The following is an 8,776-nucleotide window of genomic DNA, read 5'->3' on the forward strand; positions in this document are numbered from 1 at the left end:
AGAAAGCTGAGTGCCCTTGGACAGGAGGCTTGCTGGCAGAGTGGAGTGCATCTAGGTGTACCTATTGGCAGAGCTAAAAGAGCTTTGTAACATTTCTGAGCAGGGCAGAGGCCAGCCCGAGAAGCCAAGGGCCAAAGAGGCGAGCCTGAGGGCTCAGCAGAGGGGAGACTGTCCTGACCAAAGAATTGTATCCTGAGTATGTTCTTGAACCTGAATTGTAGCCTGTTACTTCTCTAAAAAGCCCATAATCATGAGCATTGTCTGTGAGTTCTGTGTGGCCACTGCAATCAGTTATCAAACCCAGCAGAGAAGTAGTGAGTGCTGTGGGAGGGACGGTTGGTGTCAGAATTGGTAAAAGGCTGGAGGGTGATGCCATGTCTGGCCTCATAGGAATCAGCCTTAGGCTGCTCATGGTGATTCTGTCTCCTTTTTGTGAAGTTAGAGGGGGTCAGAAGATGCCGCCCCCTGCCCTTTTTGCAGCATGCCCTTTTTCATAGAAATGGTGTCATACAATATGTGGTGTCTTGTGTCTGCCTTAATTTAGTGTAATAGTTCTGAAGTTCATCCACATTGTAGCCATAATCAGTTTTTTATTTTTTTATTGCTAAATGATCTTTCATTGTATGGACAGACCACTTTTTGTTTATCCATTCATCAACTGATGGACATTTGGGTTGTTTCAGAATAGTCCTATTATGAATGATGCTGTTAGGAACATTCACATAAAAGTCTTTGTGTAGATGTATGTCTTGATTTCTCTTGGGTATATACCTAGGAGTGGAATTGCTGGGTCATAGAGTAACTCTTTTTAACTTTTCGAGGAACTGGCAAACTGTTTTGTAGAGTGGCTGCACTACTTTACAATGTGTGAGAGTTTCCAATTTCTCCATGTTCTCAGCAACACTTGTTATTATCTGTCTTTGATTACAACCATTCTAGTGGATGTGAAGTGGTGTCTCATTGCGGTTTGTATTTGCATTCCCCTGATGACTAATGATGAGCTCTGGTGGTGCTGTGGTTAAAGCATTACCCTACTAACCAAAAGCTTGGCAATTCAAACCCACCAGCCACTCCATGGGAGAAAGATGGGGCAGTCTGTTTCCATAAAGATTGACAGCCATGGAAATTCTAAGGGGCAGTTCAGAACCTACTCCACGGCAGTGCATTTGGTTCGGCTTGAATGACTAATGATGTTGAGTATCTCTTCATGTACTTCTATGAAATTTAACATAATTGACATTTTGCTATGCATGATTTTTTTTATTGTGATTTGAGTGAAAGTTTACAAAGCAAATTTGTTTTCCACTCAGCAGTTCATACACATTTTGTTTCATGACATTGATTGCAATCCCCACAATGCAAAAGCTCTCTTCTCACTTCCTGTGGTTACCTTTTCCCTGTGTCCTTCTTTCCTATGCAGTCCTGCCCTCTGAACTGTCTCCCTGTGCAAATGCTGCCCTTCTGATCTCCCATGGTTGACTGTTCTAAGGAGTGTAGCTACCTGGTGTAAATGTTCACCTTATCTGCCTGTCTGTGGTTTGGTTGGAAGCCAGGGGAGTAAGTTCATGTGCATATGATTTTGTATTCTGGTTCTTTCACTTGACTCATAAGACAAAAGCATTCTCCTGTTTCATAAAACTATTTGTAAGCGTATTAAATTATGGACTAATATTCTAATATATGCATATGCCACATTGGTGGTTCAAACTCACCTAGAGGCACCTTGCAGGAGAGACCCAGCAATCCACATCTGAAAGATCATGGCCTTGAAAACCCGATGCAGCAGCTCTACTCTTCACACTTGAGATCACCGAGTCGGAATTGACTTGGTGGCAACTAACAGCAACATTTGATTTCAAATGCTTCTTCAGTACTTCAAATTAAATGATTCCGCTTTATTTGTATTCATTTGTTGTTTTATTTGTTTAATCATTCAACAGATATTTCTGAGTACTTATTGGGAGCTCTGGTAGCATAGCGCCTAAGGCACTTGACTGCTAACCAGAAGGCTGGCAGTTCAAACCCACCAGCCACTCCTCGGAAGGAAAATGGGGCAATCTACTTCCATAGTGATACTGCCTCAGAAACCCATGGAGGGGTTGCTATGAGTCGGGTCCGACTCGACAGCACATTAACAACAACAACAACAACATTGTACTAGGTATTGTCCTTACTGGTAGAAATTATATGGTCTTATTTTCTGAACCAAAACTGAGGGTATAGTTTGACAACAATGTAAGTATTTTTCAGGATGATAAGACAGGATTTTGGAAATCAAGATTGGTGAAAAACAATGTAAATCATACAAAAGGGAGATACAAAGAATTGAAATATAAGAATTGAACTCTAAGGAGCCTTGGTGGCATAGTGGTTAAGCACTCGGCTGATAACCGAAAGGTTGGCAGTTTGAACACAGCAGTGGTTCTGTGAAAAAGACCTGGTGATCTGCTCCCATCCAGCTTTATAGCCTTGGAAAGCTGACGGGGCAGGTCTGCTCTGCCCTGTAGGGTCGTTATGAGCTGGAATTGGCTTGACGACAATGGGTTTGGTATTTTGGTTTAACTGCCCTCTGGGAGACTATGTCTTTGTAGAATGATGATCTAGGTTTTTCTCAAAGCTGAATGGGTGTATTTAACCTCCTGATATTATCATGGAACTCTGGTGGCATAGTGCCTAAGGCACTTGACTGCTAACCAGAAGGCTGGCGGTTCAAACCCACCAGCCACTCCTTGGAAGGAAGATGAAGCAATCTACTTCCCTAGAGATACTGCCTCAGAAACCCAAGGAGGGGTCGCTATGATTCAGATCTGACTTGACGGCAGTGAGTTTGGTTTTTGGCTTTTTTTTTTTTTTTTTAATATTATCATTGTGGTATATTATAAAATATCAAATTTTCATTGAGGGCCATAAAAACCTCAGCAAGTCAGACTGATTTGCATCTTCTCTTACTCTTCACCCTATCCTTTTCTTCACCTTTTCTTCACCCTATCCTTTTCATTTCCCTCTCTGCTCCTCTGTTTCTTCATGCCTTGTTAGTCTCCTCTGGTCTTTTTCTTCTTCTTCACAGCTGTTGACCAACCTTTGCAATGTTAATGGGAGTGCCAGAGTGCGCCTCTTCATTGACTTCAGGCTGATTCCCTGTGTTCTCATAAGCTCCTGATAGTGTGACAATTCGCCCAGAGGAAGGGGCACTTGGGAAGTGTGGGCAAACGTTTTTGCAATGAGGTCAATTTTCTGCAAGTCTCTTAATGAGGCATCACCACATGAGTGGGGTGCTCTGGATTTTGTCACTGTCATGTCTCAGCCTACCCCTTCAAACCTGCTTATCGGGTTTCCCCTTAGATAATTCCATCCAGATTCAGCATTTCAGCATCTGGTGGCGAACTAAAAGCCTTCTTTCCTTCACTCAGAAAAGCTCCCTGTTTTGATAGAAAGTGAGATGAGCTTGCTGAAATACTGCTCTGAGGCAGGCCTTCCAAGTGAATCCATCTCCTGAGGCTTTTCATAGTTTAACGTATTCACCAACTTAGAAAACATAGTATGTTTCTCTATGTCATCTTCAGCTCGATATCCATGCAGCAAGCATGCCAAGCTGGAAAAAATGGTTAGATATTTGATTTATAAATGTTGTTCAGGATTTAATAGTAGAACAAACCAATGTATACTCCAATAGTAAAGGCCAAATGCATTGCCCTTGAGTCCCTTCCAACTCTTAGCAATCCTATAGGACAGAGTAGAATTGCCCCATAGGGTTTCCAAGGTTGTAAATCTTTGCATCTTTCTCCCGTGGAGTGGTTGGTGGGTTCAAACTGCTGACGTTTCCGTTAGAATCTGAGCGCTTTAACCAGTGTGCCACCTGGGCTCCTTAACACCAGTGCAGCAGGTGACTGTCTCATTACCCCCATAGAGTTGTTTATAGTAGGATTAACAAGAGGATACTGGATTATTTTTTAGTAGCAGCTTTTTTTGAAGATATGATTCACATACCATAAAATTCACACTTTTAAAGTGTACAATTCCGTGGTTTCTAGTACATTCACACAGTTGTGTAACTATCACTACTCTAATTCCAGAACATTTTCATGACTCAGAAGAGAAACCCCATGCTCACTAGCAGTCACTTCCTCCAAACCCCAGCCCTAGGAAACCACTCATCCACTTTCTGTCTATATCGACTTGCCTATTCGGACATTTCATGTAAGTGGGCTTGTAACGGTATCTGTCCTTTTGTGACTGGCTTCTTTCCCGAGCATAATGTTGTCAAGGCTCAATGATACTGTAGTGCCAGTAAGCCCTCCTCCATTTCTTTTTGTGGCTGAATAAGATGCTATTATTGTATGACTATACTACATTTTGGTTCTTTCATTCATTCATCAGCTGATGGACATTTGGGTTGTTTCTACTATTTGGCTGTTATGAATAATGTAGCTCTGAGTACAAGTTTTGGGGTGGACATCTGTGTTGATTTCTTAGTTTTAAAGCTAGGACAGCAGTGCGGGGTCCTATGAGACACTGCAGGCGATTCCCAGAGCAGCTGCCCCATTTCCATTCATACCAGCAGTGTATGAGGGTTCCACTTTCTCTACACTCTCGCCAACACTTGTTATTGTCTGGCGTTGTTTATAGCCATCTGGTATGGATTGACTCGTGTCCCCCAAAATATGAGTTGTAAATCCTAACTCCTGTACCTGTGGATATAATCCCATTTGGGAGTGGGATTTGTTTGTTATATTAATGTGGCAGTATTAGTGCAGGGTGTGTCTTAAAACAATCTCTTTTGTGATAGAAAAGAGCAGATTGAGCAAATAAGTACAGATAGGGGAAGATAAATACCACACAACCTGGAATCTCCAAGGAACCAAGAAACAGAAGCTGGAAGGAGACAAGGACTTTTTCCCACACAGAGAGAAAGCCTTACTCTAGAGTCAGGTCCCTGAATTCGGACTTCCAGCCCCCTAAACTGTGAGAAGATAAATTTCTGTTTGTTAAAGCCACCCGCTTGTGGTATTTTTTGTTCCAACAGCATAAGATACCTAAGACACCATTCTAGTGGGTATAAAGGATTCCCTGATGGTTCAGTGCTCAGCTGCTAACTGAAAGGTCGGTAGTTTAAACCCGCCAATCTGCTTTGCGGGAGAAAAGACCGGGCAATCTACTCTCATAAAGATCAAACTAAAACAAATCCATTGCTGTTGGTTCTGACTGGTAGCCCTCTAGAACAGAGTAGAACTGCCCCATAGGGTTCCTAAGGCTTTAATCTTTAAGGAAACAGATCACCACATCTTTCTCCTGTGAAGGAGCTAGTGGATTTGAACCACTGGCTTTTCCTTTAGCAGCTGAGTGCTTTAAACTGCCTAGGAATCCCTATGGGCAGTTCTACTCTGTCCTATAAGGTCCCTGTGAGTTGGAGTCAACTCGAAGGCACACAGCAACAACAGTTGGTATGAAGTGGCATCTTGTTTGAGTTTTGATTTACATGTCATTGATGGCCGGTTATACTGAGGATCATTTCAGCTGCTTATTGGCCATTGGTATATCTTTTTCTGAGAAATGTCTATTTGGATCGTGTGCCCACTTTTCAGTTGGGTTACTGTCTTAGTTATCTAGTGCTTCCGTAAGAGAAATACCACAAATGGACGGCTTTAGCAAATAGCAGAAATTCATTCTCTCATAGTTTCAGAAACTGTAAGTCCAAATTCAGGGTGCTAGCGCTATAAGAAGGATTACTTTTGCTGTTGGTTCTGGGGAAAGGTCCTTGTCTCCTTTCAGCATCAGTGGGCCTGGCATTCCTTGGAGATCTTCATGTTTCTTGGCATCAGTCTTCCTCTGGGTCTAGGATGTTCTTAGCACAGGTACCTCAGGTTCAAAGAACACACTCCCAGCTTTTGTTTCTTGGTGGTAGTCAGTTCCTTCTCTGCTAGCTTCTCACTCCTTTTGTCCTTTGTAAGATAAAAGGTGATGCAGGCCACACCCCAGGGAAACTCCCCATATATCAGATTTAGGGCTGTGACCTGATGCAGGGTGTTGTAGCCCACACTAATCCTTATAAGTGATTGGCTGATCACATGATGGAGAATGATTATATCATTGCATAACTGCCAAATTTCATTATTACATAACTGCCAACACACTGAGAATCATGGTCCAGTCAAGTTGGCGCGTATTTTTTGGGGACACAGTTCAATCCATGGCAGTTATTTAATTTTTATTGTTATTTAGTGGTAGTACTTCTTTAGACATTATAGATTCAAGTCTCATATCAAATATATGATTTGCAAAAGCATTCCTCTATTTGTGAGTTGTCTTATCACTTTCCTGAAAATTTTTATTTTTGATGACATCATGTTTGTCTATTTCTTCTTGTTGCTTGAGTTTTTGGTGTCATATCTAAGAATCCATTGCCTAATCCAAAATCATAAAGCTTTACATGTTTGGTTTCTTCTAAAGAATTTTATAGTTTTAGCTTCTCTATTTAGATCTTTGATCCATTTTGAGTTGATTTTTGTATATGGTTTGAGGTGGAGGTTCAGTTCCATTCTTTTGCATGGGAAGCTCTAGTTGAAAATTAATGAATTATGAGTGTGAGGATTTGTGTCTGGACTCTCATTTCTGTTCCATTGATTTATATGTCTATCCTTATATCAGTAGTGTATTCATTTAAACTTAAATTGACCAAAATTAACCAAAATAAAAAAATCTGTCATTTGCATCAGTCACGTCAAGGGCTTAATAGTGAGCAGCTGCCATTTTGGAATGCCCAGGAACACAGTGCCTTACCAGCTCAGTTACTCAATTTGTATTTCTTAATAGTATTAATGAGTGAATCTTGTCAATTGAATCTTTTAAGATTACTTTGCATTTTTGCTTTTATAAGCTCCCTAGTGCTTTAACTTAATTTTGGGATCTTCTTTAAAATGATTGAGTAGCACTCCTAATATTGACTGTAGTTACAGAAATGAAAACTCTGTTTTATGGATTACCTTGATTTATAATTATCAAATGAGAGCATGTCAGCCATTAACACCCCATGAGGGACAGATGCTGAATTTTTCACTGTGGTTGCCCAGGTGTAATTTGCCAAATAATTGATTTTTTTTTATCAGGGTGGCCAGCTTCAGATCAAAGAGCAGACCAAACCCATAGGGCATTTATCAGCCCCTTCAAAAGTACAAGGCCCCCATGGTGCCTTTCTGGCCAAAGTTCTTTGGTACTTGCCTCCCCACCCCCACACCCCATGCTTTGAGCAGTAGGATCTGCCACTAGCTGTTGTGTGTTGGAATATTTTGAATTGCTGATGGGAGCTCTGGTGGTGTAGTGCCTAAGGCATTTAACTGCTAACCAGAAGGCTGGCAGTTCAAACCCACTAGCCACTCCTCAGAAGGAAGATTGGGCAACCTACTCTGTAGAAATATTGCCTCAAAACCACAAGGAGGGTCACTATGAGTTGGGATTGACTCCACGGCAGTGAGTTTGGTGGTTTTTTTTTTTTTTTTTGGTTTGTATTGTTTCAAGGACTATAAACAACTTCATTTATTGAGTCAGAGCCTACCAAGTTGTCTTATACGTTCAGGCCACTTTGTTGTCAAAAATGCTTTGTGTTGCTGATTCCTTGGTGTATGTAGTTCTAAAATGTTACGATTGTAACAGTTGCAAATGTACCATCAAAACATTAAACTCTGTATGCATTTAAAATAATGTGTTTGATACTCTATGTGAAGAATACATGCATGTCAAAGAGAAGAAGATTCCAGACTATGGGTGGTGCCAACAGTTAATGGGTTGACTGCTGGCCAAAAAGTCGGCAGTTCCAACCCACTCAGAGGTACCTCAGAAGACAGGCCTGGCAGTCTGCTTCCAAAAGGTAACAGCCTTGAGAACCCTGTGGGGTCGCCATGAATCAAAATCAACACAACTGCAACTGTAACCTAAAAGAAGACATGAAGCCAAGACTGGTTAAAGAGTCTTAAGAGCAACAGTCAGCAATCAAGAATCGTAAGATAAGCTTGCAAGTATAGATCTGAATGCAGTTAGAAGGTAAGTGGTTGACATGGTTCTGAGCCATCGATGCCCAATAATTTAAACCAGGGAAAGAATCAAATGTTTGTTTTCTTCAGGAAAAGATTAACCTCTGTGACTCTCCCAAGGGCTCTGCCCTGGTAAGAAGTCTGCTAGGAGTAACTACGGTAGGTGATGTATGCTCTTGAGGAGCTGGAAAAGTGTGCCTTTAAGCCAAAATGGATTTCCTGGAAGGTTTTAACTGTAAAAATCTAGGAACCACAGCATATCCCTGACCAGAGTACCAAATCAAGAGGCATCACTCATAGTGACCCTATGGGACAGAGTAGAACTGCCCCATTGGGTTTCCAGGGCTGTCAATCTTTATGGAAGTAGATTGCCACATCTTTCCTCTTGCAGAACAGCCAGTGGGTTCCAACTACTGGCCTTTTGTTTAGCAGCCAAGTGCTTTAACCACTGTGCCACCATGATTCCAGAATAAATCCTTTTAGTGGGATAAATTCAGGGGCATGCCTTTTTTTGTTTTTCTTACTGAACACTTCTCTCTGACTTCCAAAGTGATAACTGTTTATTGTAGAAAGAATGAACATTTTCCATTGTTAAAAACAGAAGTGTGAGTATTAGGGATGTGTTGGACATTTACAAGGTTGCTCTTGAGATGTTCCAGCTTTCAGAGTTTGAGGTAGAGACACCCATTACCCAAGCTCGAGGTTCCTGGCTTCCATCTCTTTACTAGACATTCTTTTTTTTTTTTTTTTTA

At 41.4% G+C, this 8,776-nt stretch overlaps 1 protein-coding gene across 1 annotated transcript in view; it reads left to right on the forward strand.

Moving 5' to 3' along the window:
• Positions 1-8,776, forward strand: part of ARHGAP6 (Rho GTPase activating protein 6) — a 656,445-nt gene that overhangs the window by 74,448 nt on the left and 573,221 nt on the right. The gene's annotated exons all lie outside the window — the stretch shown is intronic.

This window comes from Orycteropus afer, unplaced genomic scaffold, assembly GCF_000298275.1.
Source record: "Orycteropus afer afer isolate SDZICR_OR568_19922 unplaced genomic scaffold, OryAfe1.0 scaffold00304, whole genome shotgun sequence".
NCBI lineage: Eukaryota > Metazoa > Chordata > Mammalia > Tubulidentata > Orycteropodidae > Orycteropus > Orycteropus afer.